This window comes from Elgaria multicarinata, chromosome 1 (genome assembly GCF_023053635.1).
Source record: "Elgaria multicarinata webbii isolate HBS135686 ecotype San Diego chromosome 1, rElgMul1.1.pri, whole genome shotgun sequence".
In the NCBI taxonomy this organism is placed as follows: Eukaryota; Metazoa; Chordata; class Lepidosauria; order Squamata; family Anguidae; genus Elgaria; species Elgaria multicarinata.
Window position 1 is genome coordinate 88986047 of NC_086171.1, and position 17795 is coordinate 89003841.

A 17795-nucleotide genomic window follows, 5' to 3' on the forward strand; every position below is an offset into this window, starting at 1 on the left:
GGCTGTGCAGATGAGCCAAACCAAAATGCAGAAGCATGGGCCAAATACAAACCTCTTTAAAGTATTTAAAATACATTCCTATTCTATGGAATCAAATGCTTTTCCCACACCCACGAAGTAAAATAATAATATGGCTTGCTTCTTCTTGAGTTTGGTCTATCAGATTTATCATTTCCCTTGTATTCCATGATCGTAGTCTTCCTGTCATAAATCCTGTTTGGCCCCACTATACAATTTTTCAAAATTTTATTTACTCAGCTAGCTAATACAGCCGTCATAAATTTATTATCAGTATTCAAGAGAGATATTGGTCTATAAGACTGAGGCTTTGGGGGATTTCCCTCAATTTTATGGATCATGATTATAGGAGCTTCTGTCGGGCATTTAGGGATTATGTTTTCCAGTAATACCTCATTGAAAACGTTTACCAACCTCGGGATCATCAGTTCACAAAAATCTTGATAAAGTTCTTCTATGATGCCATCTAGACTTAGCAATACTTTATTAATATTTTGATTGTAAAATTGAAAGATTTCCCCTTGAAGTACGGACTTCCCTCAATCCTGCTGTGCATGCCTTGATCAGCTTGCAACCATGTGCGAGGATCCCTGCTTGAATGCTTGCAATACGCCAATCAATTTTGGGATGATCCTGAGTTCTAGCATTATGAGAAAATATTATTATTGTATCGTATCCAGATTATTTAACAATCTTTATGAATCGCTTACATTGAATTAATTTCTAAACAATGTACAAAAACAAGTCTTCATACAGAGGGCAAAAGTTGGCGCCTGCACAAATTGGTTGTCTCCCTTTGACAAATGTTGTCTAAATTAAAAAGCCTCAAACTCTTGAGTTTTTCCTGATAGGAAAGGTACTCTAGCCCCATGTTCATCTTGGTTGCCCTTTTCTGTACCTTGTCCAGCTCTGCACTTCCTTTCAGAGATGGGACAACTAGAATTGTACACAACATTTCAACTGCAACTGTACCATACAATTTTGTAATACCATTATCAGGATTTTGTCCCCTTCAATCCCTTTCCTAATAATCTCTTGCATGGAATTTGCCTTTTTCTCAGGTGGCACACAAGGTTAACAATTTTATTGTACTATCTACTATGACCCCAAGGTCTCTTTCCCAATTGGTCACCACCAGGTCGGTCCCCATTAGTATACTCAAGAACATATATAGGTGTGAAGTTAGGATTAATTCAGCTTCACTGTTACCCTGCCTGAACAGGAGAAACCGGACACTCTTCTGCAGCTGTATGTTGAAGGCAATTATTTGTGGTGGGTAAGCCGTTTCCCAGGAAGCTTGTTTGCCATTACTGATCTTCTCATTGAGGAACCCTGGGGAAGTAAAACTGAATTGGAGCTTTGGGTCAAATCCTGTATTAGTTCCTGTATTAGTTCCTTGGAGGGAAACTCCCAATGAAATAATAGACATTTTCCCTGCCTAAGGACAGGACTTTCCATTTTTAGTAATCCTTGCCTATATTCCATTGTATATTAATACAAGTTGTTGGTGTACCTGCTGCTTCTACAAGTCATAGATCTTTAAATAATGCACGCGCACACACACACACACCTACACACACTTATGCAGAAATGTAAGAATAAGTATATTTTTAAAAATCCCCTTTCACATCAAAAGCATTCCATAATCAGAGGATTAATTGTAAGCTTTGGTTGCATTTGGCAAGTTAGAAGAAAGTGCTGTGAAGTAAATAACATGGGATTTTATAGGATAGAGAGAAGAATACAAAGGTTCACTTGGGCTAAAGTCCCTTTTTTTTCTACACGCTCTGTGGCCTTTTTTCACATTTCCTCTGATAGGTGGGGCAGAGGACAGGAATTTTCCCCTTCCTCCCTATTATGAAGACCCTGATCCTATGGAATGTTGGAAGGCGCATATCTGGAACAAGATCCAAGACAACCAATTCTTCAACCGTCTGGTTTCCACTACCTGCTCTTCTCACATAAGGCTTCCGAGCAAACTCACATTAGTCAATCCTCAGCATGGTATTATGCTGCTCTTTGGGAGGGGAGGGGCTCTTTTGGACTCCGTTTGGGAGGCATGGCTGTGGGAGCTGTCGTGATGAGTGCCTGCACTTCAAAATTTACTGCTACTTCACTGGTCACCCTCTCTTAGGGTGACCATATTTTGGAAACCAAAAAGGAGGACAACATGGTCGGCCCCCAAGGGGGCATGTCCAGCACCAAGGGGGTGTGCCCACCTGAACATAGCCTTGGTCACATGTCTGATTTTACAGCACACATTTAAGACAAATCACATTTAAGACAAATCTGTTCTACATAACATCTTAATGTTAAAATCACTGGCATAAAGAACAAGTGAGACACTCAATGTATCTGAAATTAACTTCACTCACTTCTACTTTTGTAGGTTTTGCTGTGCTTTGAAGCTTTGGCTATACTCTGTGTGTTACATTCTCCCCTTCCCTCAAATATCTTTTCTGACTGTATCTTCACTCATTGCAAGCTGTTGTTGTTGTTGTTGACAGGGTTTGCTACTGGCCAGCCGGATGGCTGGCTTTTTTAAATTTCAATGTTTTTAAAAAGCTTGTGTATAATTGTCACAAGTTTCTCTACTCTAACATTAGGGTGGGTGTTGTGGCAGTGTACACTACTTTGCCCATTCACACTTCTCAGTTATATACATTAGCTTCTCAAGGCTTGTGTGTTGGCACCACTTCGCACATCCAGAGTTTGAACTCCTGTCTACTTCCTGCACAAACATGAGACCCTCTTCCTAATGCCCTGCATTTCATGCCAGCACCATGGGGCTAAGTTACAATAGATGTCTCTGGGTTGTCTGAACTTTTCAGACTTGGCATAGTTAAAGTCCTTGTTAAGAGCAATCTTGGTGCCAAGTTTCATCACTTTATCTTTAAATATAACATTTTTAAAAAATAATAATTTTAAATCCTCAAATTTTAAAAAAAATCCTAAAAATCAATGGATGAATGGATCTGTTTCAAATTTGGTATGGCTAAAACTCTACCTAAGAGCTACTATCGTGTCAAGTTTCATGCCTTTATCTTTAAAAATGACAGAGTTATAGGCATTTTTGTTAATTCCCATTAGAGCTGCTCTTTGGCTGGGGAAGATGAGGAAAATCCGGATCTCCCCTCCCGCTCCCGGATTTGTCACCAAAAGACCTGGGCAAATCTGGTCATATGGTCACCCTATAGTGTGTGGTAAGAAAGAAGATTGCAACTGAAGGCCCTACAACCACTAAACCTGATAGGAAACTTACGGTATTGACAGCCTCCAGGCTCCCTCTCATAGACTAGGAGAAACCATGTGCAAGCTTGCCTTAGGAGCCCTCCCAAGGAGCTATATATAACTTTGTGTAAATGAATAGTTAAGCTATCAAACTTATGTGGCACTTAAATTCAAAAGTCCATGCTCAACATTGATTGGTACAAAACTATCAGAGAGAAGAGAGAATGATATACACATGCTATATAATTAAATTATCTCCCTGTTGTAATCTTGAGCCTCTGCAGAATTATTAAAAAACTCACCTGTTTTCTAACACGTAAGTAGGAAGAAACAAAATAGAATCTAAAAGAGGGGAGAACAAGAACATATTTATTTTTAAAATTGTGAAGAATTAAAATGTTTCTGTGGCGAAATTACTTGGATGCCCTTAGCTGTTTGTAGATGGGATTATGCAGGTGGTTAATCAAGATCTGCAGTCTGGAGGTACAGGCAAAAGAAACTCCGTTCAGGGCCAAACTATGCCTGCAGTTTCATATAAGGATACGCCAGATTTGTTAGCTTGTCCTGGTTTACTCTAAATGAGCAGCTTGTGCACACAGCTCATTCACTCCTGCCTCACATGAGCAGGTAAAGCAAAGAAGAATAGAAACCTCTGCATGACATTTGAAACCAGACTCCTGGTTTGTTGCTCCCAAACAAGCCAGGCTCATAAATTAGGGTTTGGCGTTGGCGTTTTTGGGAGCAGCAAACCCAGAGCTTGGGGATGGATATCACACAAAGCTTTCTATTTATGGTTTGTTTGTTTTATCAGTTTGTGTGAAGGGGGAGTGAATGAACTGCTGCTTGTTCACAGTAAACCAGGATAGAGCAACAGTGCTGGTGTGCTGTTATGCGTGAATGCTGGCATGCAGCTCGTTTTGCAAGGATGTGGATGGAAATAGGGTACATTCCCATTCAAAGCAATGCAATATAAATAGGGAGGCTACAAAATATACACAGCTAGATCAACAGATCCACTGTGGAAGTGCACTCATTGCATTTTGTTGAGACATGCAACCTTTTCTCTAGGATTGCTTGAGCAGTGTGAAAACTGGTTCTGCCCATCTGCACCCCAGGTTGTGCGCTGCACTGATTTGCTGATGCCCGAGTCCTCCTGAATCTGGAGTAGGTTTTCAAAGTTAAAAAATTAAAGAAAATTATATTGGGAAAAGCCTACAAGCCACCTGAAGCCTACAGGACTGGCAACACTAAAGGGTAAACCAGTGTTTGAAACAATAGAGTTCAAATTGTTTCCCATGTGTGGTGGTGGTGGTAGTCAGGCAAAGATGTGTTCACACAAAGGGACCTTCCCCCTGTCCTCGTCCCCGTCCCCCCACTGTCACCCCTCCTTGGAATGTATGTATCTGTAGGCTTCATCCTTACTCAGATGCACAACTGGTCTATGCCAGTGGAATGCCTTTTAATCTAGCAAGTGATCCACACATGCCAGCCTGTTTAAGTGCACAAATCCTCTTTGCTGGATTGCGTTGCAGAAGTGCCAAGGTTGTGTCACTCTCCAAGCAGGGCACGGCAGCACCAGTGGTGCCCCTTGAGTTTTACAACTTCTACCTATGCAGCCTTTTTGGGGTTCCCCCTACTTTGTATAATCACTCCAAAGCCTTCCTTCTATTCTCTTCCTCTACAGAGACAGGTAGGGCTGGGTGTCTGTATTTAATTATAGCCTGAAAGAGCTCCATTTAAAAGACAACAGCAAGGTATTTCATTATCATTAACACATTTAGGAATGCCTAGCAGCAATTTGCAACAACAAAGCTTGGCCATTTGATTTATTCCCTTTTTTCCTTCTTTCTTTTGCATTCAGAAGTTTATTTTTTTAAAAAAAGTTTACTTTTGCACTGTGTTCAACCAAGCATTTCCCCCAATGCAAATCAATCCTAGTTCGCTAGCCTGCTGGCTCTGTGGGGCAAGAATAGGTGTCACAGACCTCAGGGAGGCTTGCTGATACTATAGGCCATGTTCCCTTTCTGGTTCACCATGGCATCATTCATTCTTCACAGTTGCATTTGCAAGCACAGTCACCACGTGCTAGAGCTGGTAATAATGATATTCAGATCTTACTTCAGTCATGAACTGAGTTGATGGCTTTAGGCAAACCATTTTTTCCTCTCCTTTTCTGCCCTCATGCCTTATATAGGAGCTATATTGCAGGGACAGCCCTTCCTGTCTCTGCAATATAGAAATAATAATTTGAAACTACCTTACAAGGGCCTTGCAAGGATTACTGAGCTAAATTATGCACTTTGAATATAGGCTGTATAAAATACCTAGAAAATCGCCATCATGCAGGGCAGGGAGTTTCTATGTTTTATAGCCCCAAGGTTTTGTGTATTATATTCCAGTTCATAATATTCAGATATGTCTGATGGCAGCTCAGATGACTTTGATAGAGGCGGCGAGAGATTTCATCTTGCTTAAGAATGTAATGTGCCAAGGGTTGGCTTCTCTGGCCCAGGATGGCTGCAGGTGGCTACATGCCAGATTTGCATTCCTTAATGGTGGACATCATGTGCTAGCAGACAAAGAGGAAAACTTTAAACCGATGGAGCTTCGAATGTAACCTATGACTCAATGAGATTGTGCACCTTAACTTGCAAATTGCTAACCCCGCCCTGACCAATCAAGGGGTTAGAAAGTAACACCCCCTGTGTAATCAGAGTATATATATTAATATTATATGTGTAATATTAATATATATTTAATATTAAATATATATTTAATTTTATATATATATATATATATATATATATATATATATAATATTAAAACCTACGGTTTACAAAACAATGTTAAAGGCTTTACAGTTTTCAACCAAACTCCAAAAAGAAGGGAAATTGGGAGTTAAGGCTCACAAGCCTTTAACAACACATCCTCCCTAAGGAGGCAGAAAGTGCCAGTGAAATTCTCATTCTCCCAAAGCAGATATAAACCATGAGGACAGGATGGAGAATAGGATATGCAGAGGTGACTGTGGGGTTGTGGAAAACTTATGACAAACAACTTAGGGCCACTTACTTCTCTTTTTTTGTTTAGAGCAGCCCTTCCCCAACCTGGTGCCCTCCAAAGGTGATAGACTACAACTCCCATCATTGCAAGTCAGTATGTCCCATGGACAGGAATGCTGCAACTTGTACTCTCAAACATGTGGAGGATAGCAGGCTATTATATGCAGAGGTGACTGTGGGGTTCTGGAAAACTGATCAGGGAATGCTGTTCTAGAGCAAGGGCAGGCAAAATGTAGATCTCTAGATGTTTTGGCATTCAACTCATAAAAGTCTCTGTCAGCATGGACAGTGATCAAGAATGCTGCGAATGCTGTGACCGCAGAGGATTTTTCTTACATGTTCAGCAGTGTGAGATCAAAGGCAGAGCTACCACCTAGTAGGTTCATGTATAAGGAAGGATTATTTTAAAAACTATTGATGAAAATTATTTTTGTCCTCACCATAACATGGGAGTTGCACCGCAGCACGTCTGGTGAGCACCAGGCTGGAGAAGGATGGTTTATACTTGGTTCCTATACACGTATTCTCAGAAGCCAGTGCCACTTAGTTTACTAGGGCTTCCCCCCAAGTGGTATAGGATTGCAAACTATTTTCATCTGAAAGGAGTTCAAGACACCCAAACTAATCCTTTTCTGTTCTTCTGTCACTCTGATGAGATTATGTATTGTGGAGGGGTTGTGGGGAGTGAACAGTATATTTTGTATGAACACATTTTAAGAAAAAACATTGGTTCTTTGAATGGCAGGGTATTTACCAAAAGCTGAAAGTGCCAGCCCTTGCTCTGGTTCTACATCTCCAACAAATAGTGCCCCTTCTGTTATCAATCGTGCTGCTCTATGCGAGATGTGTGTTAGGAAAAAAATATTGCGCGAAATATCTTTTAGGAACAACAACTTGATACTTTTAGAGATCCGCACCCCTTGTTCAGCAGCTAGTTGAGATACCATTTCTACCAATATGTCAGGAATCCATACCACAGAAAGGGGGAAATGAGTCTTGAATCTTAAGATCGAGAGTGCAAAGCTGCGCGCGGGGGTGGGGAGTCCCACAGGCACACAAAAAGCACTCCTTTGAAGCCTCCTGTTCCAGCAACAACTCGCTCTGCAAAGACAATCAAATGGCATTAAGAACATGAACGGTGGGAATCCATTCAGCCAATCAAGATGATAATGGTGATGTTGTTGTTGTTGTTGTTGATAATAATGATAATGATATCATCCTCAAAGTCAGATGTCCTCAACAACAAAATCAATCTTTTGAAACCAGCAGTAAATTCTGAGCATACAAAAACAAATCCTTTGCAGATGATGATGATGATGCACAAAAGAGCTTGTCTTTTAGTCACATTTTTTTGTTCTAGCAATAACAACACTGGACATAGAAGGAAATGGAATCAAGTAAATTTAAGATCACGAGCAGAATCCAAAAAAAATCTTCCCGTTGTGCAAATGATTGCATAACCCAAGCGAAATGTGCAGCCATAAGGTAAAACCACTCGTGCAACCATGCTTGCTCAAACATACCTTTAGTTGGATTTTTCTCTTGTTCAGAACCTAGTTTCCACTCGCACAATGTCACTTGCGCTAACGGAATTATATAACTGGATACTGCCCCAATGAATACAAAGTAGGGGAAGTTAGAACTTCTAGAAATTCAATAGGTGAATATTTCACTTCTTGAATTACTGCTGTTCATGAATCTGTTAAAAGGCACAGAAGTTTTGTCAGGAAAATAATAGGGTGGCCAGAGAGAGAGAGAGAGAGAGAGAGAGAGAGAGAAAATATAACAACAGATAGTATTTATGTGTTTCTTCTCTGTCCCTTTATTTTCATTTCTAAAAGTAATTATCTGGTCATGACTCACTTCAAGGAGAAAAAACTGTTTATTATGAATGCCTTGTTTGCTGCCTGCTAAAATTGTTCTGGCAAGGTATTACAAATTGCTGTGCTCCCAACAATGTCAGAATGTACATCGAAAAACTGATGGGATATAAGACAAATGAACAACATGTCATAAAATTCTGTGGATTCAAAAAACAAGGAAGATCTGGGATCAAAACCTCTTTAGTATAAGAGAAGAACTAAGATGCCTACAAATTCACTCATGCACCACACAGTATAGAAATTGTAAACCACGGTGCCTGCAGCAAGTATGTTCCACAGTCTCACATATTGTGCTCCCTTACATCATCATGTATTTGCCATGTGTTGTAGTAGTTTTGATGTAAAATAAAACAATCTAGTCCTCATTTCTTGCTACATAACTGTCACGGCTAATATTAATGTTGCCATTTTTTCTCCCCTGGCCCTTTGACAACTGCCTGACACTCAGAAATTAAGCAAGGCAAGCTTTCCCTGGCATGGAGATAAATAGTGGGGGGAAGTTTTACCTTTACATTTCTGTGTGTCATGTTGTACCTGGCTGCCATATAGCTGGTGAGGATGAGGCGTGTGACAGAAAAAAATAAGAGAGGAGGCGACCTTAATTCACCATCATAAACATGGTTGAATACAAAAGTATTCAAATCCAGACTTCTAAGTGCTCTGCACTCAAAGCCTTTGGCCTCGATGGATGAATCTGTCAGGGCTCATCTACACCAAGCAGGATATTCCACTATGAAAGCAGTATATAAAAGGCAGGAGCCACACGACTGCTTTAGAGCGGTATTGAAATGCATTGACAACTGTTGGGGCCCACTTACACATACCGTATACCACTTTCATACTGCTATATCCTGCTTGGTGTGGCTCCTGCCTTTTATATACCACTTTTATAGTGGAATATCCTGCTTGGTGTAGATCTGGGGCGGATCTACACTACTTCTTTAAAGCGCTTTATAACAGTTATAAAGCGCTTTAACTGCTTTAAAGCGCTATAAAACTGTTATAAAGCGCTTTAAAGAAGTAGTGTAGATCCGGCCCTGGCCTCAGTTTGGGTTTCTCCCCCATATTCCCGCCACCCCGATCTCAAGTATTTCCCATCCTCTATATGAAGAGATTTGAGGATTTTGATAAGTTCTTATAAAATAAAATTAACAAAACAAAATGCTCTCCCATGCCTAGGAACAGCCCCTTAAAAAATCTCAGTGCATGCATCCCAAAGTAACCAAGCCATTATTTTCTACTTCTCTTCCAGGTTGTGTCTGGAAAGCTGAAAATCTCTTTTAATATCCTCAGTTGGGGTGGAGGGGATGCTTCAGATAATTGCACTCTGTCGCCTAAGCAAAAAATAATCTCTTGGAACTAAATTATCTAAAAGTCACATTTCAGCCTCAGGAAATCTGTCCATGAGCCATTCCTACACGTATCACCCATCTCTGCAGCGGGCAGCAGCCCTCCCCTCTCATTCCTAGTTAATTGGTGTGAAATTGGAGCAAGTTCTCAGGTGATAATGTGTTTGCATTTGCTGCTTCACTGAGCCGCCCTAGACACTCTATCCCCAGCTAGCTTCATTAAACCTTCAGGGTTTCCCCCCCCCCTTTTGCTCCTAGCTGTGAGCTTCAAACCTTATTTCCTGTGTTCTAGACATGCAGCGTGGCATATATGTCAGGAAGACAGCAGGAATATAACTGTGGCTGACCAGCCAGTGACTAACCAACCACTTCTAAAAAGGGAGAAAATAGATTTTATGTTAGATAAAGGCAGATCCTTGCTCGGATACATTTTGCAAAACTTCAAATGATTTGCACAGTTCTCATGCTTGTAAGGGCACATTTTATGCCCTTTAATTATCCACTCGAAATTAATTGTTCACAGAACACTTTGAAGCTATTGAGTGCTATATATATATTCTCTTACTAATATCCAGCCATGCCCCTTTCTTTAAATAATCTAAGGTTAAGTTAGTAAACAGGTGTTCAGAACAGTAAAATCCCATTGCCAGTCCCAAGGATTCAAAATATTATTAGAGTGGAAAATAATTGCACCAGTAAATCTTCAGTGCTATTTTTTTCTTTATTGTGATAATTTTTTTGAGGTAAAAATAAGACAAAATTTACATTTTATATATGCTCTCATGGACATTTCTCAGTTGCAAGTAGTTATGTATATCACATTGGTCACAACAAGAGCAAAATTAATCGCCTTTAATATACTTTTTTACAGTATTAAAAAAATTACAAACACAGATCATCACTAATTCAACTGAAAAGGGGAGTAAAAATTTCAATCCAGTGAAATTTTAGAATGTTTTAAAGATGTTTTAATGTTTTAAAGATGTTTTAATCATGTGTGGTATGTTTTTAATCAATTTTTAATGTGTATTTTATGTCATGTTTTTATACTGTTTGTTTTATACTTTGAATGGTTTTAGTTTTTGTGAACCACCGAGGGAGGTTTGGCTGTTGGGTGGTATAAAAATGCAATAAATAATAATAATAATAATAATAATAATAATAATAATAATAATGACCCAACAGATCAAAATGATTGTACATGAAACGGTATATTCTCATACATCTCTGAATTCCAGTCAGAGGCGAGCTTTGGACTTCCTGCCCTACTGGTTGTGGGCTTCTTGGAAGCATCTTAACTTAAATTTAAATTTTACTGTTTTAACTCTGTATTTTAATTTTATATCAATTTTGCTGTGTGGTTTTTATCCTGGTTGTGCTTTTTATACTGTATTTTGTATTTGTGCTTTAAACCTGTTGGTTGTTTTATTGTGGTTTTAATTTTTGTGAACTGCCCAGAGAGCTTCGGCTATTGGGCGGTATAAAAATGTAATAAATAAATAAATAAATAAATAAATAAAATCTGGATGGTCACTAAAGGATTAGATTAGTCTTCTCCAACCTGGTGCCCATCAGGTGTGTTGGACTGCAACTCCCATAATTCCCAGCCAACAAAGCCAACAAGAACGCTGGACTAGACAGACTGCTTCAGCCCTTCTTATTAGAACTGTGCCCAAATGGCCTCTCAAAATTCTCCACCCTATTATTCTCCAACAATTTCTCACAGGTAGGCATCTATTGTAGAACAGCTTCTTCCTTTTTTTTCCTAAGGGGTTTTGGTATTTTTGCAGTGCCACCGCAAGTAGCTACAGCATCAACTGTGTTGGCAGCTTGGCCCCCATTTTGCATCCTCCACAATGCCCCATAAACCTAGCATCGCTTCAGAGCATTGAGGGGAAGGAATGCAGCCACCACAAAAACAAAAACAAAAAAAATAGTGAAGAAAATGTGAAGAAAATTCTCAAAAGCGTCCTTCTATTTGTAGGAAATAATAATAATAATAATAATAATAATAATAATAATAATAATAATAATAATAATAACAATAAATTTATTACCCACCTCTCCCTATGGATCGAGGCAGGGAACAACACCAAACACAGTATAATACATAAAATTAGTTAAGAGCGCATATAAAGAGAGCAATATTAAAATAACAATCACAGCATCTTAAAATTCTTAGGTTTAAAATTCGTCTGGGTAGGCCTGCTGGAAGAGACTAGTCTTTATATCTGTCTTAAACTCTGAGAGAGCTTTAAGCTGACGAATCTCTTCCGGCAGGCCATTCCCCAGTCTGGGGGCTGCAGAAGAACAGTTGCCAGCCTATTATTATTATTATTATTATTATTATTATTATTATTATTATTATTATTTATTTATATAGCACCATCAATGTACATGGTGCTGTACAGAGTAAAACAGTAAATAGCAAGACCCTGCCGCATAGGCTTACAATCTAATAAAATCATAGTAAAACAATAAGGAGGGGAAGAGAATGCCAACAGGTACAGGGTAGGGTAAGCAGGCACAGGGTAGGGTAAAACTAACAGTAGCCTAGTTGTGGCTGACTGGAGTAAACCCTTCCCAGAGGACCTGAGTGTGCGGGGCGGACTGTACGGGAGAAGGCGATCACACAGGTAACCTGGACCCAAACCAGGTAGGGCTTTAAAGGTAATAACCAACACTTTATACTTCACCTGGAAACTAATTGGCAGCCAGTGAAGTGATTTTAAAGTTGGTGTAATATCGTCACCCCTAGGTATACCGGTGACCCACCTGGCTGCCATATTTCAAACTAGTTGAAGTTTCCGGACTAGGCACAAAGGTAGCCCTATGTAGAGCGCATTGCAGAAGTCGAGCCTCGAAGTTACGAGCATGTGCACTACCGTCTTTTGTTCTTCCATCTCTAGGAAGGGGCACAGCTGGTGTATCAGCTGAAGCTGATAGTAGGCACTCCTACCCGTCACATCTATCTGTCATTTGGAGCGATGGATTCAGAAGCACCCCCAAGCTGCGCAGTCTTTCAGGGGGAGTGTAACTGGTTGACACACCTCCAAACCCAGGTTGCGGCCTTTGACAGCGAGCGCCTCCATCTTGTCTGGATTCAGCTTCAGTTTGTTTTTCCTCATCCAGCCCATTACCAGTGCCCCAGATTTCCCAATCCCCTCCGACGTTCCAGAAGGATACCATGGTCGACGATATCAAAAGCTGCTGAGAAGTCCATAAGCACCAGCAGGGACACACTCCCCTTGTCAATACTCTTGCGAAGATCATCCACTAAGGTGACCATAGCAGTCTCAAGTCCTTTCCCTGCTCTGAAGCCAGTTTGAAATGGGTCTAGAAAATCTGTATCATCCAAGACTGCTTGGAGTTGGAAGGCAACTTCCCTCTCGATCACTTTGCCTGTTCAGAAGAGGGCAACCAGGATGCTCAGGGGTCTGGAAACAAAGTCCTATGAAGAGAGACTGAAAGAACTGGGCAGGTTTCGCCTGGAGAAGAGAAGATTGAGAGGAGACATGAGAGCACTCTTCAAATACTTAAAAGGTTGTCACACAGAGGAGGGCCAGGATCTCTTCTCGATCCTCCCAGAGTGCAGGACACGGAATAACGGGCTCAAGTTAAAGGAAGCCAGATTCCAGCTGGACATCAGGAAAAACTTCCTGACTGTTAGAGCAGTATGACAATGGAACCAGTTACCTAGGGAGGTTGTGGGCTCTCCGACACTAGAGTCATTCAAGAGGCAGCTGGACAACCATCTGTCAGGGATGCTTTAGGGTGGATTCCTGCATTGAGCAGGGGGTTGGACTCGATGGTCTTGTAGGCCCCTTCCAACTCTGCTATTCTATGATTCTATGATTCTATGAAGTCTAACATGATAGCACTCTTCAAATACTTAAAAGGTTGTCACACAGAGGAAGGCCAGGATCTCTTCTCAATCCTCCCAGAGTGCAGGACATGGAATAATGGGTTCAAGTTAAAGGAAGCCAGATTCCAGCTGGACATCAGGAAAAACTCCCTGACTGTTAGAGTAGTACGACAATGGAAGCAGTTACCTAGGGAGGTTGTGGGCTCTCCCACACTAGAGGCCTTCAAGAGGCAGCTGGACAACCATCTGTCAGGGATGCTTTAGGGTGGATTCCTGCATTGAGCAGGGGGTTGGACTCGATGGCCTTGTAGGCCCCTTCCAACGCTGCTATTCTATGATTCTATAAAAATGGAAGATTTGATATTGGTCTGTAATTATTAAGAAAAGAAAAATCCCTGCAATTTCCGGAAAGTTTTCTTTCCGCATGCAATGGGCTTCCATTTTTCTGCCTCGTTCTCAGGTCAGTTTATAATTTATTTTGAATATGTGTTGGTGGTGCTTTTGACGTCAACTAATCATTGTGAGGTGGCTGAAGGTACTCTCTATATTTTTCTTTCTGTTACACATTGCTCTACAGTCTCCAGGCTGCCTGCATTTCATGATCTGAAAAGGCCCTATGAGAAGAATACAGTCATGATGTCTTCCCCGGAGTGGGAAGTGTAGGAAGCCAAGGAGGCTAGAGGCTGTCAGAGAAGTGACTTGACAATGAAAGTCAAGACACACAGACACACTCCTTCATCATCTCATAAGTAAGGTAAGCACAAGAACCCTGAGCCAATCCCATGAGAATTTCTCTGGATTTTGTTCTCCTTTGAATTACTTTTCGAAAGCAATTTCTTTTCTATCAAACTCAATGAGAATGGTTGAAATTTCTGTAGGAAAGTTTTTCGGCACAGCACTATTTATTAATTATTTATTATAGCACTTTTATCCCACCTTTTAGCCAAAAAGGCTCTCAAGGCAGTTTACAAAAATATTTCTTAAGACAGTCCCTGCCCACAGGCTTACAATCTAAAAAACATGATCAAAAGCAAAGGGTTTAGGAGGGAGGGAGGGTGGGGGAAATAAGCAAATTCAGGCACTAGATTTTTAGGCCTTTGCTAGACCTACCTTGGAAACCGGGCAGTAGGAGGGGCGATCCCGCGATACAAGTATCGTGGGCTGTCGCCCTAGTCTTAACGTCAGATGTGACAGGCTAAAGGAAAGCCCCGTTGCGTTCACCATTTTTTAAAAAAAATTAAAGGGCCGGGTGCACAGGAGCGCATGAACGACCAAAGGTAAGTTGTTGTTTTTTTTAAAAATGCTTTCTCCGCTCTTCCCTGCCCCGATCTCCCCCTTGCCCCCGATCTCCCCCCTGCCCTGATCTCTCCCCCTGCCCCCGATCTCCCCCCTGCTCCCGATCTCTCCCCCTGCCTCCGATTGGAGCGCTGCGGACCATGTGCGGTTTCTCCTGGCTACGCGCGAGTAAGTGCGCATAGCCGGGAGAAGCCGCAGACTGGTCTACACCTTCCATGGTCCTGGGCTCAGCCCGGGACTGCGGAAATACTGGGCCAAAGGTGGAGCCCGTTACCCCGGGGCAAGGGAGGGTTGACCCCTGCCTGAGCCAGGGATCTCCTGTGCGTCATCTGGACGCACAGGAGTGATCCCGGGTATCAGCCCGGGCTAAACCTTCATCTAGCAAAGCCCAGCGTTGCAAAATTCAGCAGCTGCTTCCTTTCCCTCTCCCTCTAATAGCCTCATACAGATCAAGGCATGATGGAGGGATGCCTGACTGCCGGTTCCTTTCCATCTGATGGCCTCCGCAGTGACAGTTGGTAGCAGGAGGGAGGGGGCTCTCAGCTGGAGCTGGACCCAGGCACGATGGAGAGGTCCCTGGCTGCTGCTTCCTTTTCCACTGATGGCCCCGGCAGTGACAGTGGTATCTAGTAAATTTCCAGTGCAGTTCAACAGGGATACAAAAATATCCAGTGCAGTTCAAACAAATCCCAAGGGCTCCAAATAAATTCAGTATAGTTCAAATAAATCCAGTTGTGAACATATAACAAGCCACAAAGGAGACAGAGATGATGAGGATGAGGATGAGGATGAGGATGAGGATGGCAACCCTGCTAATTTTTTAAAAAGATTTTTAAGAAGGATGAACAATTATCAGCAATTTTTACAAAATATATGTCATGCCAATTATATAAAAAAATGGAGAGGAAGGTCTATGGGTCAAAATGCATTATTTAATAGGAATATCACCTCTAAATCATCCACCCCCAACTCACCCACAGAAAACTACAGCCCTCCCCTCCCCCCCACACAGAGCAAACATGCACAAGCATCCATTCATAGTCAAACAACCAGGCATCCCATTCAGACATCATCACATCATTAAACTCACACACTGCCAGCACGCAAACACACACACACTCAGGATCACCCACTCCAAAACACACGCACATACACATCCATTCACTCAAACAACCAGGCACCCCATGCACCCCATTCACCCACTTCCTACTTGCTTCTTCTTCTCCTACTTGCTTCTTCTCTTGCTTCTTCTTCTCCTCCTTCTTCCTCTCCGTGCTGATCCGGGCCTTCTCCTTGGCCGGAGCGATCATGCCAGCCAAGGAGAAGGCCAGATCGGCACTCGGAGGTGGGTGGGCTGGAGGATGTGCTCCTGGAAATCTGGGAATGCATCCACCAACACCTCCTTAGGCCGATCTGGGCCTTCTCCTTGGCTGGTGCAGTTGCACCAGCCAAGGAGAAGTCCTGGATCGGTGCTGGGAGGAAGATCCAGGCCTTTCCCCTGGTGAATTGGGGCCCAGCCCTGGTTGCCCTGGAGAACCCCTATTTTCCCATAGGTCTCCGGGGTTTTGTGGGTCATCTGGTCACCCTACTACTGAGGCCACTCAAAAAGTACAATTCTGTAGTGTGACATTTGGTGAAATAGAGGAGTTTAATTCTGAGTTACAAGAAGAAGTATTGATGGAAAACTCCATCTTCCTAGCCACACTGGAGCTGGAATCACCCTTTTGAGGGCAGATTTGGTCCAGGAGGAAAATATTTTATCTCAGGAAACAGTTCAGATACGAGGCATTAGTTTTCCCAAACCCATTCAACTGTACAAAACCCACCACGATTTGTTGTTTGAAATGGAGGGGGAGACATTTGCAGTCTTTGTAGGTTTTTATCCTGTAGAATGTCCTAGAATGCATACTGTCCTAGAATGCATGTGGGTTGAAGGAAAGAGAAAATCAGTACATATTTTAGTTTGACTTGAAGATGGCAAGAACAATGTATACCATCCTGATACTGAAGGAAGGGTGAGATAAAATGCAGTTGACAGATCAATTATATGTTCCTCTGCTAAGCTGATTTTGTCCTGACGATCTAAATTTAGGCATAAGATATAAGGTGCTGACTTAGCACCACAGGTCCATCTTGCCCCAGAGTGTCAACTCTAGCCAGAGTCTTGGGTTGGGCTGTTCCTTAGCCATGCTCTCTGAGATCTTTTCAGGGGATGTCTCTACATTAAGGAAAAAAACTCATCCATACCACACTTTTCCCCCCATTGGTCTTTCCACATTCACTACGGGCTCCTTTAGATAGCAACCAACAGCGACCACATGATTTATAATTGAAAATTTCCCCTCTGGGCAATGTTCCATAAAGTTCAATGAAAGAGCACTAGTGGGAGAATTAATCCTGTGATTATTTTAAATACTGCATTATCTCCATTTTTTAAAAGTGGAATTACAGCAGAAAGGTATGGGAGATGTCCTAGGGGTTGATTGCCTCATGTAAATGACCCGCAAACTTCTGTGAGTGGTCATTCATGAGCGTGCAATAAATCACTCATGTAGAGGCATTGGAAAACCACTAAATCCAATACTCTACCCTTGAGCTTCTCCTTCCTAAAAAATAATAATAGCTTGACTGATACAGCACACATCTACTGTGGCTAGGCTGGACATAAAAAAGAAGAGGTGGCAACATCTCTTAGGAGCCTTATTTGGACCTACATATCTTGCTTCTTATTGTGGTCCTCTTAACCACTTGGCCAATCCCTCTGGCCCAGCTTCAAGCTAAGCTCCTCGTATGAAACCTGCCTACTTTTTTACCCTGATTCTTCTATTCATGTTTATCTCTGTGCCAGGTCTAGGCTTTGGAACTCCCTTCCTGGTGAGACCTGTCTTGTTCCCTTCTCTGCTGACCTTCTGCCTAGACTTTCCTTGGTGGTTAAGTACGTCTTTTCTGTATGAAATTAATTCCTGCTTTTGGGTTTCTCTGAGTTCAGTCCCATGTGGACAAACACCTTTTCGGTTCTTAAGCTGTTCTTTTTATATCAGGGGTGGGGAACATGTGGCCCTCCAGAAGTTGCTGAATTGCAATACCCATC